Source organism: Mustela nivalis (genome assembly GCF_964662115.1).
Source record: "Mustela nivalis genome assembly, chromosome: 9".
Lineage (NCBI taxonomy): Eukaryota > Metazoa > Chordata > Mammalia > Carnivora > Mustelidae > Mustela > Mustela nivalis.
In genome coordinates, this window is record NC_139028.1 from 24,465,919 (window position 1) to 24,487,176 (window position 21,258).

Consider the following 21,258-nt stretch of genomic DNA (forward strand, 5'->3'; position numbering starts at 1 on the left):
ATATATTAACTAATGGTATGCTTTATTGATTTATTTTTTTAAAGGTTTATTTATTTACTTGAGAGAGAGTGTGTGTGTATGCACCAAGTGAATACAAGGAAGGATAGAGGGAGAGGGAGAGAGAAACATTACCAGTTTCTGGAGCCTGACATGGGGCTCAATCTCACGACCCTGAGATCAACACCTAACCTGAGATCAAGAGTCAGAAGTTTAACCGACTGAGCCACCGAGGTGCCCCTACCTGTTTAAATTCTAACAGCACTGTGGGAGAGGGTCCATTTCTCTATTTCCTTTCATGCTGAACTTGGGTGAGAGTGTGACTTTGGTAAGCAGGGCTGTATTTAAAAACAGCCTGCCGGCCCCACGTGCTTCTCACTCATGGAAGGACTCAACAAAGGTGAGTTGGCCTTGAGACAATGCCAGTGAGATCTGAGAATTTCCTCTTGAGGTGAACACTTTGGAGCTAGCACATTTCTGCCCTTGTTATATATCCTGAGAACCCCTATGCCTCTTTTTACATTATGTTCACCCAACCGGTAATTAGTTGCTTATCATATGAATGTGCGTGTGAATTATAGGTTGAGCCTCTCGGTTTCTGCAAAGAAGCTACTTAGAAAGATGATAGGGTCTGTGTTGAATCTGCACAGGTATTTACAGCTATAAATTTTCTTCTAAGCATTGATTTAGCTGCTTCCGCTAAGTTTTGGAATGTTGTGTTTTTGTTCTCATTCATCTCAAAGCATTTTCTAATTTCTTTTTATCTCTTTTTTGAGCCATTAGTTACTTGGAGTGCATAGTTTAGTTTCTACATATTTGTGAATTTCCCAAATTTCCTTGTTATTGATTTCTAACTCCATCCCATTATGGTCAGAGAATGTATACTATATGATTATTATTTCAATACTTTTAAATTTGTTGAGTCTCGTCTTATGGCTTCAAATATAGGCTTTTCTGGAGGATGTTTCATATATTTTGAGAAGAATGTGCCTTCTGTTATTTTGGGAAGACTGTTTTATACATGCCCATTAGGGTTGTTCGGTTGATAGGATTGTTCAAGTCTCCCATTTTTTCGTTACTCTTCTGAGTGGTTGTTCTACCCATTAAGGAAAGTGGGTGGTTTAGTCTCCAAATATTCTTATCAAATCATTTATTCTTCCTTTTAGTTCTTTGGTTTTTGGCTCATGTATCTTGAGGATCTGTTCTCAGGTTCACGTATGATTATAATTATTGTAACTTTGTGATTCATTAATGCTTTTACGATTATAAAGTGTTCCTCTTGAGCTCTAGTAACACTTTTTCTTTTAATTTTCAGTTTGCCTGATATTAGTATAAGCACTATAGCTTTCTTATGATTTCTGTCGGAATGATAAATATTTTTCCATACTTTTACTTTCAACCCATTTGTGTCTTTGAATCTCAAATACCTGTCCTATAGATGCATATTTGCATATTGTTTAATCCAGCCTGACGATCTCTGCCTTTTCATTGGATTACTTAAATCTGTTCATATTTACTGTTATTATCGATATAGTTATGAATTTGCATCTGCTACTTTACTTCTTGTCCTCTATATGGCTCATATTTTTTGTGTCACTGCTCTTCTTTTACTGCATTCTTCTGCATTCAGTGAATATATTCTAATTTAACATTTTGGTTCCTTTAATTGTTTTTATTATTTTGCTTTGAGTTATTTTTTTTTTTTTTGGTAGTTGCTCCATGGCTTACCATATATATTTATTTGGTAAATTTATTAACTTAAATAAATTTAATAAATCATTAAATTTGATAAATTTATTAACTTAATTCCAGTGAAAAAACTTACTCCAGTATGTCTATTCCTTCTTCCTTCTTTTTGGCTATTATTGTTATAATAATTGCATCTATAAAAGTTACAAACCCAACAAGACATTGTTATAATTATTAATTTACGTAGTTTTATGTCTACCTAAAAAGCTGGTAAAAGAGATCAATTATATATTCATATAGTTTGTTATATTAGCCTTATCTCCTATTTCTGGTCTTTTTCATTTGTTTCTGTGGATCACGAAGCCAACTGGTGTCACTTCATCACAACAAGACAGCTTTGCTCTCACCCACCTCCTCTGTGCTATTACTGTCAAATATATTGTGTTTCCATATGCTATAGGCCCAACCACACAATTGTATACATATCAGTTTATACAATTGCCTTTTAAACCAGTTAAGAGAAGAAAGAAAACAGAGGCATTTATATTGTCTTTTAAAATTACATAATTATCTTTACTTGTGCTCTCTGTTTTTGCTGCATGGATTTGAATTACTGCTTGGAGTCACCTGCTTTCATTCTGAAGAAGTTCCTTTATTATTTCTTAAATCCAGAGAAGGAAACCTGGCAAGAAGTGGTTTCTTGCAATAGTGAACAGCCAAGAGAAAAATGAGAATTTGGGTGAAATCAAACAAGCAAATGACTTGCCAACTATTCCACGACACTGGGAATATGCTTTACTAGAAATCTGAATAGGTCTGTTTTACGGATTCATTGAATCATGTCTGATTCTCATATCTGAGTCAATGAATCATGGGTCTTAGTGTTTTTTTTAGACATAAATCAATTTTATCTTTATAGGATGACACAATTCCATAATAGTTAAGAGCTTGGGTCTTTAATCTGGTGAGATGAACTCAAATTTTGAATATATGACTTAAAAAGCCTGTGACCTTAGGAAATTTACTTAATCTCGTTGAGTCTCATTTACCCATCTATAACACTATCCTATATGCCAGAGAGCTGTGAGGTGATTACACAGAAAGTGCCTGTAAAATGTTTATTCTCGCACACAAATGCTCAGTAAATGGCAAGCTTTAAAAAACATAGTAATATTGGACTTGTCGTTTTGACCATGATAGAGTACGGATATCAACTTCATCTTTGCAGTATAAACAATGATAAAACTGAATAAAATATACACAGCAACACGTTTCAAGCTTTTAACAAGAGAAATAGGAGGGAGGGATATGATCCTTTAAAGACTAAAAACACATCAGCTGGGCCCCATATGCACTACAGCTTTCTGCATGGGAGTTATTTCCAAACTGTAGCATGAGAAGGAAAAAGGAAAGATGCAAGAAACAGAGACTGAAGGTGGGAGGGTGTGTCACAAACAGAAAAAAAAAAAAAAAAGAGTGAACAAGAATGAACAGAGCCTTGGTATTTCATTATAAGACAATATCAAGTGGTCTAAACATTGAAACAAGAAATAATATGCATTTTGCACATTTTCCACTTCATTTTATGAGGCCAGAAGTGCTCTAAGACAAAGGCATTACAATGAAAGGAAATGATAAATAAGTAAACTTCCCAGACATAAGAGAAGAAAAAGAAAAAAAACAACCTGAATAAAACTGAAAAAAAACGGAATAAAATGTTAACAGGCTGAATCCAGCAAAACATGAGGGTAATACATCACGACTAAGTAGGTTGTTTATAGGAATGCAAAGTTGGTTCAGTAACAGAAATTAATCAATGGAGTTTACCACATTAGAAGAATAAAGGGGGGAAATCGTAAGATTAGCTCAATACATGCAGGAAAAGAATTTGACAAAATCCAACTAAATCCCTCAACAAACTAGAAACAGAAGGAAACCTCCTCAGTCTGATGAGGGACATCTATAAAAACCCATGGCTAACATCATACTTAATGGTAAGGGACGGAAGGCTTCCTCCTGACTGGAAACTAGCAAGGATGGATGTTCTTACAATTCTATTAGTATTAGCCACTGAAAAAGGTGTGGAAAAGAAATGCTCAACAGAAATAGAAGACTTACAGATTATAAAGAAGACCTAAAAGTACTTTATTCATAGACGTGATAGTGTACGTGGAGAACGATCCTAAAAATCCACCCAAAAAAATCCCAAACTTAATAGAAATAAGTGAATTTATTAGCAAGGTCACAGGATTCAATTTTAACATAAAAAGAAATCTACTGACAGTCTATCTACTTATAATGAACAACTGCAAACAATTTGTTCAAAATTATTCAAATTGTTCAAATTTGTTCAGTTGTTCAATGTTCAATTTGTTCAATTGAACAAATCAAATAGTTCAAAAAAATCAAAAAGATTTTTTATAATCATATGAAGAAAGATCCTGGGGGATGAATTTAGTGAATGATGTGCGAGACCTCCACATCAAGAACCACTGAGAATTCAAAGACCTAAATAATGGGGAGAGAGATAATTGATAATCCACCATCCTGGGGAGACTCTGGGGAAATGGCATTGCTGTACATTATTTGTGGCTAGTTTTCCTAAATACTGTTTATTATTACATAATAATAACGACCTCACTTATTAGTGTCTAGTGTGAGTAACAAATACCTTAAAGGGCAGCTCTTACCACTTCTCTGCTGGAAAGCTCCTTCTGGCTCATAGGATCAAGGACAAACCCTTTTGGTATCACAAGCGCTCCACTATTAGCTCCAAGCTTCCTTTCTATATTCACCTCCCACATAATCCCCCACATACCTCCTATACTCTAGCCACACTGGATTCTCCAGCCACCTTAAGTTTTTTTTTTCCATCTTACAGATACATTTATTCATACCATGAAGGAAACAGGACCTATGTAAGTGTACAGTGTTTATGTTCCCATCTAACATATCTTGCTTAAATTTACAGCCAGATTGATGTTCTCCCTGATGTGCAAAGTAAAGTTGATTAATGTTGACCGTGAACTTTTCAGGGTTCCAAGCTTTCAAAACTTTATTTCCTTTACCAGCACTCTTGCTTTTACAAACAATGACGCCCATCGACCCCAGTCTTCTCCAGATCTTCTGCTAACTTGAGTTTAGTGGGGCTTCATGGAGATCTAGATACTTTGAAGCATCTTGGCCCAGGACCAACACCTCAGGCCATTCCTAAACCTCACAGCCAACAGCTTGCAAAGGTCACTGAGTGACCAATTTAAGATTTTGACCTTCATATCTTGGCTCATGATATGCCTCTCCTTTAGATGACTCTTCAGCCCACCCCACCAGCCACCCTTAGCTGTGGACTAGTTCCCAGTACTTAAAATACTTAGCACAGTGTGGGGCAGTTTAAGTACTTAAGGTGTGATAAGTACTTGCTGACTGACGGAAGAAGAAAAAAAAAATTGTTCATTGATACCAATCCCAGAAGAGAGGATAAATGGACGCATTTGATTCTGAATAAAGACAAAGGGAGATAAAATGTGTGTTTAACCAATGCAGGCAAATCCCCTTAATTGGCAGGCCTCTTTGGAAGCAGATTGTCATAATAAACCAAACCCACAATCATTCCATTTTTAGGGAATACAGAGAAATTTGTTGGGCAGTTATTTGTTTCTTCTATTGTTTACTTAGAGAATTGCAAAGTTTTTTAGTATATAGATGATCAGTGAAGCTTCAAATTGATTTTTTGATTGAAGTGTCCTCTATTATAGCCAAATGAGAGTTTTGAAATTAACTACACAAAGAGCCTCAAATCTGTTGTTTTATATTCGTCCCTTTGATACAGGGTGTTACATATTCAGGGGTGGTTTCGTGGGCATAGGACATACACAGTCGCATAGGGTCCCACACTTAGAAGGAGCCTGCAGTTGGTTGAAAGCTCTACCTTGGCTGTTTTGAAATTCTTGTTATTTTGAACAAAGAGCCCTGCATTTTCATTTTGCACAGGGCCCCGCAAATCAGTCCTGCGCCTGCCTTTCTCCAGCTGTACGGCGGCAATCCCGACGGCTAGAGAGAGCTAGAAAGCATGTGGCATACTGAGAGAGAGAGGGTCCACGGGAATAAACCCCAAGACAAAAAACACTGCGTACCTGGGGCGCTTTCCAAGGGCTGCTCTTGTTAAATTGCTTCTCTCACTGAGCAAGACCAGGACGCGTCCCTTCTGCAAGAAGACAGAAGGCCCGGGAGGAAGCATTTCTTTTCTTTCCCTCATCAGCAAATTGGACTGGAGAGGAATCCAGAGCGGGAACTTTATATAAGCAGGGCCTCCCCATAGTTCAGGGAGGCTAGTCTAAGTACCCTTTGGTGATGCTGTGTCTCCCTTCTGCTTCATCTGTAACCTCTGTGTCTTTGATTGTGGGGGTGTGGCCTCGGTTCAGGTTCAAGAACCTAACTCCTGTACCAATACTGGAGGTTGCACTTCCTTAACTCTCCATCCTTTGGGATTTCCTCCTAGCCCTTCCCTTATGATCTCTAGCAGGACGGTCTGGAGACTTCTAAGCTAGTCCAAGCTCTGCATTTGCCTAAATGAGAAAATTAAGATGCAGAGAGACAAGATCCTCCAGCCACCAGCTAAATAATTGTGACTAATGAAGTTAGGGACGTTGACGACCGGGCCCTCGGGATGGCAGGATACAGGATAAGGATGGCTTCCTATCTCAGGTGGCCCCTGATTCTCACTGCAGGCAGATGACATGTTCTCCCAGTTCTTGGCCTCTCTCTCTCCCCTACTACTCCATCCCATTTTGACGCCGTAGACTCTGAAAAATTAAAGAGAGTCTGAGGTAATCCTCCCCACCCCCCGCCACTCAGAAGTCCTTAAATGATAACCCCTACATGTCTAGGAATCTCACTTTTTAAGGGAGGCTTGTTTGTTTGGGGTACACTTTGGTTATTAGAAAGCATTCTCTATAAAGAACAGAAATCGGACAGCTAATTCCAACCACGGGAATTCATTCCCCTGCACAATGACAGACAACTGTATTCCTCTCTTCACATAACAGCTTTTCAAATGACTGCAGATAGTTTTCCTTGCACCGCGCCCTTCCCAGAGGCTGTTCGGATTTTTTTCTAGTTGAACACTCACTCGTCTGTGGTGTTCCATTAGTGCTATGGGTTCTAAGTGCCTATTTTCATCTCTTCTTCTCGTTAACCTCAGAACCATTAAAAAATCCGTGGGTTATAAAAGGGAAATAGAACAAAGCAAAGTATCATGGCATGTGTTTTGTTTTAATTTGCTAATTTAAAAGCCAGTAAGAAAATTCTAGAGGACAAGAAAGACGGCCAAGATTATAGGAAGAGTGTCTATGTAAGTCAAGGGTTTTGATGGCAAGTGACAATACCCAGCTGGGAGTTGCTTGAGCAAATATGAGAATATGTTGATCAAAGAGGAATGAACCCTCTTCCCCTTAAGTTCCAATTGGAGAGGTTTCAGGAAAGGGCTCTGGTTGGCCAAAGTGGGTCACTGTCCATCCCTGGGTCAGAGTCAGACAAGGAAATCTATACTTGGATCACATGGTTGCAGGAGGAGGGGCAGAGGATTATTGGGAGGAAGGTGAACCCTCCTCCCAGAAGGGAAAGGCACTGGGTCAACAGAGGTAGATGTGCCCTGTAGTAGGTGAGCCCAAAAATTCAAGTAAAGGAAGAGTAGAGACAACTACAGCATTATAAGAATAAAGTTGATAAGATGGAGTTTTCTTATTTTTTAAAGGGAGATAAATAATGAAGCAAAATGTTGAATGTGGTGGAAAAGAATTACAATTACTTAAATACATTTTATGCTAAGTTCTAAAACTTGGGCTGAATTTCTAGGTGTAGGAAGCTGCTTTGAAGATTGAAACAGGAACAACTTATGAACACATGTAAGTTGAAAAGAGCTGACTGCTGAGGTGAAAAAAAAAAAAAGAAAAAAAGAAAAAAAGAAAAGAACCTCACTGAAAGACTCTCTCATGGTCTTGCCCTTGACCGTGCTGCCCGGGAAGAGGTACACTAAACACATGCTGCGGGCAGACACTCAGACTGCATTTTTAAAAATAAATTTTATTTATTTATTTGACAGAGGTCACAAGTAGGCAGAGAGAGAGAGAGAGAGAGAGAGAAAGAGAGAGAGGAGGAAGCAGGCTCCCCATGGAGCAGAGAGCCCGATAAGGGGCTCAAACCCAGGACCCTGGGATCACAACCTAAGCCAAAGGTAGAGGCTTTAACCCACTGAGCCACCCAGGTGCCCTCAGACTGCATTTCTAACGCACTGTTTTCTTGAGCACTGGGAAAACCCAGAGGGGGATACTTCATTTGTCCAATTAAAGATGGGCTTTCATTAAGTGCCACCCCAGAGCCCATAGACCAAAGGCAGATATGCATTAGTGGCTTCCCAGAGCCAATAAGACAGCTAAAATGTCAGCAAGCAGGACCACGAAATGGTTCTAGTTTCCTTGTGGTTGGAAGCTGTTGAGTTAACAGCCCAAATCTGACCACACAGGCCTGGAACAGTGTGCAAGAGAGCCAATGAGAGGAAGTTAGCCAGTGTTGGATCTAGGCCAGTCAACCTTCTAAGAAAATGTGCCAGCAAGGGGCAGGGGAGACCCTTGCCAAGAGAAAGCTTGCCTCCTGCGACTCTTTCTCATGGATACATAATGCATTGGCTGATCAAATGCTCCCACTGGCCCAACAAAAATGCTTCCTGCTTCTCCAAGCCTACAGAGCACCTTGAGCTGAAGGAAGATCAATATGGCTGCCCCATAGATAACTGTGACCCGGGGCTCTTCAGATAGCTTGTCTTGTTCTCTCAGAGGGCTTTTTGTTTACACAAAATGGAAAAAACACTGTTCAAAATAAAAGCTTTCGATATTTTACTTTCCAAGGGGAACTACTGAGGGCATTTTGGAATCAATCAGCAAATATTTATTAAGCAGCTACAATCTGCAAAGTACTGTGCTAAACTGTTGTCAACTCAGAAGAGCGGTATAATTAAGCCATACACATAGACTATAAAACAGATTAACTACTTTATAACCAACATACCTGTGTTTATATATCAAATGAATATGATCTTCTTAAGATAAAATTGGGAAATGTTTTCTGATAAAAAAGGAACGAAGTCCACACAAAGACTTATATGTGAATGCTCAGACAGCTTCATTCGTAGCAGCTAAAAACTGGAAACTACCCAAATGCCCATACTGATGAATGGGTACACAGGTGTGGTATACCCATACAGTGGAAATTCTGCCTTAAAAAAGAATGAACTACTGATTCATGCCACAACATGCTGCGGGCTCCTGGGTGGCTTAGCTGGGTAAGTGTCCAAGCCTTGACTTGTCTCAGGTCATGATCTCAGAGTCATGAGATTGAGCCCAGCGTCCAGCTTGAGATTCACCCCCCTCTCTCTTTGCCCCTCTCCCCTCTCTCTAAAAACAAACAAACAAAAAGCCACATTGGGCTTCATGAAATAAGCCAGTCAGATGATATACTGTATACTTGCATTTATAAGAAATATCCAGAAAAGACAAATCTATATAGAACAGAAAGTAAATTAGGGGCTGCCGGGGCTAAGGGTGGAAATGGGTGATGGAGATGTCCTAAACTTGGATTGTGATGACTTTTGCACAGCTCGGTCACTTTGCTAAAAATCATTGAAATGGACACTTATAATGGGTGAATTTTATTATATGTAAGAGATACCTCAATAATTCTTTTAAAAAAAAATCACATGAAGTGTGATGATTGTAAAATACCCAGACTGATTTGGGGGTGACCTGTGAACCAGATGTGAAGTCAAGGCAACACATGGAGAAATCTAGAAGATTGCCCCCTGGCAAAGTTCCAAAATCAGTTGAGCAATCGCAGGACACTGAGGATGAGGGCTTGCTCATCATCCCCTCCTCCCAGGGGAAGGGAGGTGAGCCCAGTTCTCATTTGCATGCGGACTCATGGCCATTGCTCCCATAGTGTCATAACTACTAAACAGCTACTCCCTTTCCCCAAGCTTACCATCTACTGTGGAGATAAGACATATCTAAAAGTACTATCATCTACCAATAAAGTACACTAAGTTAGCTAACGACAAGCTAGTAAGAGCCCTTTTTCTCTTTTCAAAGTGTGAGTTGATAGCTGCGTAAGAAATTGCCTTTTTTTTTTTCCTATGGCTAATTTGCAGAATCCCTCCATACAGGAATAAGAAAAAGCAGTTACAAGGGAGAGAGAAAGTCTCCAAATGTGGGAACATATTGTTCTCTCCTTCCCACCTCCCTCCCTGAAATGTTACTGTAGTAACGGGCAATCTTCCACTGGAGTCCTTTTGCCCCAAGTCCAAGAGAAACAGCACCACAATTGATACTGCATCTTCAAGTCACAAATACATAGAAATAAATTCAAGCCGTAGCTCAAATGAGTGACTGTATGTTGGATTTTAGCTGACATGGAGTTGAAATCCGTCTTTGGCTTCAGTCCCCATTTCCCTATAGAGCTGAACTTGGCAGCCTGAAGTTTTTCTTTAATGGTTGCAGCAATGACCTCTCTCTGCCTCCCTGTGTTTCTTGTCTTGAGATTTCCTTCTTGAAGTCCAGAATGATTTTCCTATTGCACTCTGAAGGATAAACCCACACAAAGTGGCTTGACATTGAGCTCCGTGCCAGGGTGGGGAAGTGGAATTAAGGGTTTACGGGTCCAGCTTTGTATGATTTTGAGAGGTTTAGCACAGTGGGGAACTGGGCTTGTTAATTACTCAGATAAATGCTAATTGACCTATAAAAACGCAGGATTAAGTTGTTAAGATCTGCTCCAACTGGCATTATGGAAAGACGGAGGGGTTCAGGCTGTGGGTACGGCTCTCCTGAGGGATGGAGAGATGCAGGCAGCTATGGTCCACAAGACCAGATGGTCCTGCCGTGTCATTGAGGGGCCTCTCAGCACATACCCGAAGAAGAAGAGTTTCAATTAAAGTACATTGTGGAGAAGGAAGTTACTCAACACATTCTAGCCAGTTGAAACCTAATATCGAAACAAAACACCAAGCTACCAGTCACTGAGGAGGGAAGTCCAGAGTGAAAGCATTTGGAGGACCAAGCCTAAGACTTGGGAAGCTGGCACTGCAGGTTCTCACCGTTGCTGGGTGAGAACCAGGCAATTCTAGTATATTTCAGCAGGTCTGGTGGGGGCGGGGCGCTCAGTGTCTAGCTACTAAAACTTCAGCTAGGAAGCAATTGTGAATAAATCATTACAACACGGGAGCCTATTCTCTGATATTATGCTAAACTGTTTCATGTTTGTGTCAGTTTTGCAATATGAATAGTCAAAGGGCAGGGACTGTATCTACCGGAACTCAATTGCTGGTATTTAGCATAGATTCTAACAAGGAAGCTTGGACAATATTATCGGATTTTGCAGACTTTATACAGGTCAGCAAGCTCAACTAAAGAATTAGAAAAGCACAACCTCTCATCCCAGTAAAATAAATTATGCTAGCCAAGAGTGCCTCCCAGATTTGTCATTTAAATTAGCAGTAAAAATATATATATCTCCCAGACAAACTAAGCCACGAGTCTAATCCCCACGTCGGTCACCTCTTTCCTAATGATCACTAAAGTATAGCTTAGCTGGATGAACCACGGCTCAGGAGGGAGCACTGACGGGCAGACATTAACCATGATGACTTCTCCGAGGCACTAAATAGAATGGAAATGTACTTCTAAGACTGAAGAGTGGCCTGAAGATATTCTAGATTTTTTGTCGAGGACTATCAGGAGTGAGGAGAACGGAAGCAGGGCCAAAGGCAAGTAAAAGGCAGCCTGCCGTCTACAAGGGGTGGTGTCAAGGCACGGTGAACTTGGGCACCTGGGTGGCTCAGTGGGTTAAGCCTCTGCCTTCAGTTCAGGTCATGATCTCAGGGTCCTGGGATCAAGCCCCACATCGGGCACGCTGCTCAGCAGGGAGCCTGCTGCCCCCCACCCCTGCCTGCCTCTCTGCCTACTTATGATCTGTCAAATAAATAAATAAACTGTTTTAAAAAAAAAAAAGGCACAGTGAAGTTCTAGAAAGGCAAGAGCAGATCCATATCTACTTTCCTGGGCTCAGAAGGCCTAAAAAACAGGGATTAGCTTGCATGAGCAAAGAAGCTGTTTCTCAGTCATGGCAAAGAGAAAATGAGAGGTAGGGAACAAAGGGAAGGAGATTTTTAAAAAAGATTATTTATTTATTTATTTGTTTGTTTGACAGAGAGAGCCAGAGAGAGCACAAGAAGGGGGAGCAGTAGAGGGAGAGGGAGAAGCAGCCTCCCCGCTGAGCTGGGAACCCAAAGGCAGATGCTTAACTGATTTGGCCACCCAGGCACCCTGGGAAGGAGATTTTTGACTCTGAGAAAGAGGGAGAGGGGAACTGTTTTGGGTAGAGGGTTTGCAATTGGGTTTTAATTTTTATAAAGGTGGCCGAGTGACAAGATGGAGAGGTTAATGCCATTGAAAGATGTTTTATTATTTACAACTCCCGAGGGAAGGGCGTCACACAGGGCCACTCGGAGAAGCACCAGATTTGGTCAGGAGGGAGAAGCAGGTGTGAGGGGGCAAGTACAGGCCACAGCCTTTATTAGGGTTTTGTGGTCAAGATATGATAGGACAGGGTAAACAACCGAGGACAGACTAGTTTGAATAATTCCAGTGAGCTTTGGGGCATAGGGACTGTCTGGTTGTCTGGTACCTGGCCCTGAGTTGATTTAAGGCAAGGGAAATATTGGCTTGATGTGCGAATTAGATTAAGGAGGTGGTTGGGAGTGTAGCCTGAGGACTGGTTGGAGAGTTTGTAATATGGTTTTTATGTGTCTACCTAAGCCGGATCACAGGGGAGATGTAAACAATTGTGGCTCTTGGTTTGGCTCTATAACTAATGGAGGCCAAACAGACAAATACAGAATCAAAGAAAACACAGAACAGGAGAGTCATCCTTCTGTCTATATTCATACTACCTAGTCCTCTGCCGTACATGTAGAAGATCAATAAATACTGTGTGGTTGGTAGGTTCGTTGGTTGGAAGGCTGGTTGGATATGATTTTTGGCAGTAGAGAAACTTTAAGAGAGAAAAATAGCACTTTGCTTTTTCCCCTAAATCATACCCGCCTGTAACAGAATTTGCCGGCTGCAGGGTTGCCTCCCGAGTTGCTCGGTGATGAAATGGCTTGAGTAAGACATATGTTGTACCTTTTTGGTTTTGGTAATTTTTGCTACTAGACACATACACACTCATGTCTATATTCTTGATCTGTTTTTATTCTTCACCATAAAGATGCCAGGGATAAAATGTTTCCTCACTTATTATAAGAACAGGGAATGCAAATGCGAATCTTTGGTGGGTCCTCAGTAAAGTCAGAAATGCTCCAGTGCCTCCTCATTTTACAGGGAAATTTCTCACAATTATCCTGTAAGGCGATAAGAACTGGCCCCGTTACCTCTCTGATCTCTATTTCCCCTGCATGCCTCTCTACGACTCTGCTCTAGACACACCAGCTGCCTTGCAGCTCCTGGAACACAGCACGCAGGACCTTTGCACTTACTGTTCCTTTATCTGGAGCACCCTGCAGATACCCATGTAGCTTGCTTTCTTGCCTTCTTCCCTTTTCCAATTAAATGTCACCTAATCAGAGAGGCTTTGCTGACTATAGATATAAAATACTAAACCAGGGACGTCTGGGTGACTCAGCTGGTTGAGCCTCGGGCTCTCGATTTCAGCTCAAGTCACGATCTCAGATCAAGCCCCAAATCAGGCTCCACACTGAGCAGGGACCCTGTTTAAAATTCTATCTCTCCCTCTGCTGTGCACCCCCTCCACCCCACCCCAACTCACATGTCCTTGAGCACTCTCTAAAAATAGAAAAAACAAAAGATTTATAACCATTCCCCTTTAAAAAAAAAAAAAAGATTTTATTTACTTATTTACTTGAGAGAGGAGAGAGTGCATACAAGAGCAGGGGGAGGAGCAGAGGGAGAAAGACAAGCAGTCTCTGCGTTGAGCACAGAGCCAGGCAGGGAGGGCTGGATCCCAGGGCCCTAAGATCATGACCTGAGCCAAATAAGAGTTGGACACCCAACTGACTGAGCCACCCAGGCGCCTCTACAACCATTCCCCTTAAACATACATGCTTAATTTTTTATCCTTTATATTACCTCCTTCTATTCATAGCAATCATCACCGTTTATACCACTTAGTATATTATATGCTTTTTTTTTTTAGATTTTATTTATCTACTTGACAGACAGAGATCACAAGTAGGCAGACAGGCAGACAGAGGGGGGGGGGGGGGAAGCAGGCTCCCTGCTGAGCAGAGAGCCCGATGTGGGACTCGATCCCAGGACCCTAGAATCATGACCTGAGCCACAGGCAGAGGCTTAATCCACTGAGTCACCAGTGAGCCACCAGGACCCAGGTGCTCCTATTATATGCTTATTTTTGTGCACATATGCCCCCTCTTTCCACTAGTAGAATATAAATTCCATGACAGCAAGAATTTTGGCAAACCTAGAAGAGGGTATGGCACATGATTGGTGCCCAATACATATCTATTGAATGAATGGCCCAAATACAAGCATACATTCCCTCTTGTTCTCTATCTTGGACTTTTTCCCCCCTTAGTTCCATGCCCAGAATTCGCACTGGATAAGGGAAACTGGGCACTGAATGTACACACTGGGATTGACAGCATGAACTGGTCAAAGTAAAAGGACCCACTCAGCCTGTGGTGCCCCTCAGAGTCCCCAATACAGGACTCCTGACAGACCCTAGCAAGTGAACCTGATCTGCATGAAAATCACCCCTACTCTCAATGTTTCTCCTCCCGTTATCCCTCGTCTGCGTAAATGGCACCACCGTTCAGAAACCGGGAGTCATGGCTGCTCTCTTCTCCCGATCCCCCAGGCTGGGTGCTCCCGCAAGGCCTACTGTGTAACCCCCAGAACACATGATGCTCAGACTAAGCCACTATCTGTCCTCTTTCACTTAACCTCCTCATCTGTGTCTCCTTTTCAGTTCCTATCCCATCCCCACCACCCCAACCCAGTTTGCCCACAGTAGCCAGGGACGGTGTTTAAAAAATTATCTGAGATTGGTGCACCTGGGTGGCTCAGTGGGTTAAGGTCTCTGCCTTCAGCTCCGGTCATGATCTCAGGGTCCTGGGATCGAGCCCCGCATCGGGCTCTCTGCTCAGCAGGGAGCCTGCTTCCTCCTCTCTCTCTGCCTGCCTCTCTGCCTACTTGTGATCTCTGTCTGTCCAATAAATAAATAAAATCCTTAAAAATAAATAAATAAAAATTATCTGAGATCGAGTAACTACCCTAGAAGCCCTTGGATGTCTACGCAAATTTCCCATTATACATCCCAGAATCCCGTGCCATTCAGCCCTGCCCGCCATTTAAATTCATCCTTTGTCACTCATGCCCCACCCACCCCCATCCGGGTTCACTCTGCTCCTGCCCTGCTGGCTTCCTACAACCTTCTGAGGAGCCCAAGTTTATTCTGGCCTGCAACCTTCCCACTCACTCCTTCGTGCTCTTTTTTTGAGTGGCTGGTCCATAAAGATCATTCTTTAGATGTCCTTCCAAATGTCACCTCCTGAGAGGGACACTGCCCACACCGGTAGGTCCCCTCGTGCCACTCCCTAGGCTACTTCAAGTCCTTCACAATTAATCATTAGTTTACTCAGGAGTCCACGGGGCAATCCTTTCAACTGGGCCCTGAGGAATACCTCTCCGGATTTTAACATTTGAGAAACTGTATCAGGCCAGAGAACGTGCACCTTTTTCTCCCCTGGTGCCCTTTCTTACCTCTATATCGAGCAAGGCGTGTTCCTTTGTTCTTTCCCTCAAATCAAATTCTGCCCTTCCAAACACAGCTAGTGTCGATGCTGTGTGTGTTAGCACGAGTGGACACACTCCAGTCACTTGCGAGTGTCTGTCAGGAGTCTTGTGTTGGGAACTCTGAGGGGTGCCATAGGCTGAGTGGGTCATTTTACTTTGACCAGTTCACGGTGTCAATCCCAGGGAAGGGAAGGGACAGAGATGGGATATGTGGCCGTGCATTTAGCAAGCATGTAAGCTTACTGTTCCTTGTGCCAAGATCATTTGCCATTTTATTCTTATTTCTAACTTGGCATAAAGGATTTTGTCTTCCAGAAAAGATTTTCAAAAACTAACAACAAAAATGAGAAAGTTATTTCACAAACTCAGTAGCTTCTTCAATCACATCACTAAGGAAACACTTTTTGGAAGATCCACAAGCATCCTTAAGTGTTTCTGAATATATAACCCATTTCATTATCACACAAAATCCTCAAGATTTTATCATCACTTTTTCATGGAAGAAAATTAAGCTTTTGCATACTGACCTTCTTCCCTGTACAGTTGGTAAATAACAGAGCTGAATTTTCACCTCTTCTCAGGCATTTTGCAGGGCCCAGGATCTTCTCTTATACCAGTAAATAATTTCCTCCATTGTCTTTGCTTCAAGTAATCTTATGGCTAAGGGGATGGTTATAAGGACACAGTGGTTGTCTGCTTGGAAAAATGGAACTTATCTATACTCAAAACCTAAGACTCTTGAAACTTCGAATCCAGATATAAACAAGAGAAGGTGAACCTAAATGAAACTGTATCTCCAGTTAATGTTCATATGATGAAAAAATATGTAATTAGATCTGGAAGTGATTGATCAATCAGGGAAGGCTTCCTGGAGGGAAGAATTTTATCTGAGGTTTTGAAAGAGTATTGATACAAGGAGGGCAGGGATTCTGGGAAGAGGAAAATAAGAATTTCATGTATAAGATCGTTAGTTGTAGCTTTTCAGGTGGACCATGCATGCAAATGAGTTTGAATGTGGGAAGCTGTATAAAGAAATCACCATTTATTTCTTTGGAAAATTCTATTATATTCTATTTAAATGGCTGAAATGTCAGGGGGCCTATGAAAGTTATTTTTTAAAGTTGATCATTCATTGAAACTACCTAGTGGATGAATGATAAAAGCCAGCTGTCAGAAAAACCCCCTCACTGAAGAATAAGGAGACATCATGGGGTTGTCGCAGAGGAGTGATGAGTATTTGTTGGGGGGTATCTTTTCATTCTGTCTTTTTGGCTCTACCCCAACGGAAAGGAAAAAACAGATTGGGGAACCGAGAGTATGAAAGAATAAACGTGGCTGTTGTTCATGACCTCATCTGTGCTAAGACACTTTCCTTTTCTGTCTCACAGGTGTGTTTTTAGCTACTGTCTGGGGAGGCAGGAGGGTAAGTTGGGAAGATAGTACAACGGAGTGACTTTCCTTTTTTTTTTTTTTTTTTGTTTGACATTGAGATTGTAATTGTTAGGGAGATTATCATCATCCACCCGTGGTCCGCCATGAAGTACAAAGAGTCCCAAGTGGGACTGGGCAGAGAGGAAGACCCAGATCTGACCTATCCTTGATGTCATCAAACCCACAATGCTCCTTTTCCAGAATGGAGGGTAGAGCTAGCTCCATGTGTGTTCCAACAGCTTTGCGCTGGAGAGTTTAGAAGACTGTTCCAGACAAAGGGCTTTGGGGGCTACGCTGCTTTCTGAGAAAGGCCTTTTCCCCACACCATGTGACTCTTGAGGACCCCTACCTCCAGCTAAGCCATCAAAATACCCAATGTCCTGGACACAGACAGATGGACGTGTGACCTCACCAGGGTCCTCTTTAGGAACTGATACAGACCAAATGATATGCTAGGGAGAGAAGGTTCTCTCTTTTCTCTTTACCTCTAAGGATGATATACCCCAGGAATAACTAGTGATCATCTTTGCTGTCACCTGCAGAAAATCTATTTGGAGCCTACAGAACTAGCTACCTGAGGAACTAAGAGATGGTGAAAACCACAGTCCTTATGTTGTCATTGGAACCCTCTGGATCCAGCTGTGTTTGAACGCAAGTTACCCACTGGCCTTCTTGGTTACAGAAATGTAATATTGCGCTTTATAATAAAAACCATGTCTTCGGTCTTCGTCCTCATTTCTGGCTATAGAGTTCTTAAAACCCTTGGAATTTCATAAGTGATAAAAGAAGCAAAAGTGTATTTTGCTTTTCCTAACCAGCTCCTTTAAACCACACCTGAGTTTATGTTAATGAGGCGAATTGGGAAAGCCCCTAAGGATTTGGGCTGGTTGAACGGAGAAGGAGCCATAGTGATCGCAGGCTTAGAACGTTCAGGCTCAACCCCCTGACCACCTGGGAGGGGAGAAGTGTTTGAGGTTGAATCACCAGTGATTTAATCAATCTTGCCTATGTAAGGAAGCCTCCATGAAACCCACAAGGATGGGGTTTGGAGGGCTTCTGGGATGGTACACAGGAACTCATCAAGGTTCTGGTAAATGGTACGTCCCCTCCTCCAGCAGGACAGAGACTCCTGCGCTTCGAACTCTTCCAGACCTTACCCCATGTACCTCTTCATCTGGCCTTTCATTTGTATCCTTTAACAGCCTTTGTAAGAAACTGGTAATCTACACATAAACTGATTTTCTAAGTTCTGTGAGCCTTTCCAGCAAAATTAAACCCCAGGAGGAAGTCTTAGGAAACTTATATCCTATCCCCCAACCCCCTCCTACACCCCCCCCCCCGCCCTCCACACGGTGAAAAGATAGCAAAGATCTCCTTCAGGAGTGTGAGAAATTAAATATTCAAACAGCCTGCTTGAAATCACGCTTGACCCTAAACTAACCTGAGGCGAAGCTTAAAAATCAGAAATTGAAAACAAGTGTGCATGCACTCAGGAAGGGTTTTTTTTTTGTCTCCGAGAGAAATTTCAGGATAAAGTTAGAAGGTTCTTTCCTATTTAACCCTGAAGGGAAAACCAAATGTCGTTTGAGAGGAGACAGAAAATAATTAAAAGGCAGAGAGAATGGAATCAAATTATACCTAGGTGTTTACACTTAAATATTATTTAAGTATTAATTAACACTAACATAGCTTTTACATATGTGCCAGGAACTGTTCTAAATACTTTAAAGATATTAGCTCATTTAACCTTCATAAAAACCCGATGAGATAACTTACTTTCAAGTATGTCACTATTTTAACATTTTACTAATGGCAATAATATCTGCCATTTTTAAGTGCTCACTGTACCCATATTTTATGTATATTATTTCATTTACCCTTCACAACAACCATAAGGAGTAGGTACAGTTATTATGACTATTTTATGAACAACAACAACAACAACAAAAAGACTAAGAAAAGTTCAGTAGATTTCCAAAGCACACACATCCAATAGGTGGTAGATTCCAATCTCTGCCTGCCTGCGTTTAACATCTGTGCTCCAAATCACTGCACTATAGCCCATTAATATTTAGTCGATCTTAATATCTTACTGTTTTAAGATTTTATTTATTTACTTGAGAGAGAGCCCGCCTGAGCATGGGCAGGGGGAGGGGCAGAGGGAGAGAGAGAAGCAGATTCCCCGCTGAGCAGGGAGCCTGAATGCGGGACTTGATCCCGGGACCCCCGGATCATGACCTGAGCTGAAGGCAGACACTTAACCGACTGAGCCACCCAGACACCCCAATATCTTACTGTTTTCATACAGTTTAGTTTGTATGCTCACACAGTTAAGTAAAAAGAAGTAAGCGTATCTAACACTGAGACATACTTAACAAGGTTATTACCCAGGACCACCATCCATCTGAAGGCAGCTTATTCAGATTTGAGGCACCGCACACAGGATAAAATTAAGAGCTTTTGAAAGTTGTCTTTGCAACCAACCAAACTCATAAAGTTAGAGGATAAAATCATAGAGAGCATATAAACTCACCTCCAGGATAATTTTTCTTCTCTTAATGTCCATGCTGTGAGTTGATGGATGCTAATTGAATGGCAGGTTGATTGAATATCACAAGTGTTCTGAGTCTGCACATGAGATATTTTAAGGAGAGATTGATAAAGTGGCAATTTATGAGGTGTGGGAAATCTGCAAGGAGTAGGGAGGACAGGACTTTGCATAATAATAGGGGAAAGTCTTAGAACTCCTCTTATCTTCTTGAAGGGGCAAGAAGAAGCAGCTCCTGGAACCCAGGGAGGGCAGCTGTAGGGAAGAGGGTCTGGGCCTTCAACAGAGCAACATGGCTAGCCCACAGCCCCCTGGAAGGTGGAACACTGGAGAAAAAAACTCCCTGGCTGCCTTTCTTCGCCACACTGGGATCTCCTGCCCACGCCTCCAATTGGTCAAAGTCAACCCAAAGCCAGAGAGAAGAGGATTCTGTGGCTGCCAGTCTGTGGGAGCACAGAACAGGGTGGGAAGCGGTGGAGACTGTCTCAAAGACAAATGGACAACATCCAGAAGATTGATAATGGCCCAAATCAGTGCATGTTCTTTGATAAAACTGAATTTCCGAGCCTGCCCAAGTGTAGATCCCTGACCCAGCCTCAGTAATCCGTCAGTCTCGCTGTTATAATCCTCTCTGACCCTCTTCCGATTCTTTAAATCCAGAAAGGACTCTGGCCCAAGTTGGACCCGCCTACAGCTTGGGCCCTGTCTGTGCGCTTCCCTAACCAGCCAGCGGAGAGAAGCGCAGAGGGCTGAGGGTCCCCCAGCCCCGCCCGCAACTCAGCTCGGTGCTAGCATGGCACCGATATCTGGGACCAGCCTCTAGAGTGGCCTTGTTTGCTGTTCCAGCCAAAAGCATCTTCAGGAAATTTCACCATCCGGTCCGCTCAGTAGATATCTGCCCTGGGGTAAGCTTGGAAAGGTTACAAGTTGAAGCAACGGCCAGAAACCCTGGCTTCTGTTTCTAGACTTGTGCAAAGGGCATGCCGTTGTTTCACAGGCAATGAGAGAAGAGGCTGGAACCGGCATATTTATTTAAGCTGTCAGGTGAGACACAATGTCAACGCGTTGGTCTGGTTCAGTTTCCTTTCTCTCTCCTTCCTTAGAAACCGCTTGGGGCAGGCCCAACCAACTGTTCAACCTTCTCTCCTCTTGTATGAGTTGGGATCTAGCTCACCTTGACCGTGGGATCTATCCCTATGTTCTGCTCAGCCTTGGGCTCTTGGTTGACACTCTGTGCCTTGATTGTTTCTCTCTGCTCCCGTCTGTATGAGAACGTACTTGTTCTGAGTCTCATTTCTTACACCTGGTTGAAGAAAATGGGGAGATTAAAGGAAAAAACGGACAAACTGTTGCTAAATTAATGCCGTAGTTGTCAGTGTGTGCTCTGCCTGTTAGTAGCTCCCGGGGTGTAGTTTTCAAACCTCCCCCTCACCCCCTTGGTGGTCTGAGTCACTTGGGGTTGCAACCCTGAGGACTGAGGTCAGGCTCTGAAGCAAGGAGGACCCGCATTCTGGGTTCTCACAGCACTGTTTTCGAAAGCAAGGATTTCCCTGTAATATGATGACATGCACTACAGAGAAGGAAGAGGAGAGGATGAAGAAATGAGTTCCCAGCAGAGGCTGAATACATCTATTTAGACAAAGTGACTAAGGGGAGAAGACTATTGCAAAACTTCAGCATGACATTGCTAGGATTCCCACGTCCCGTAGCTTAGTT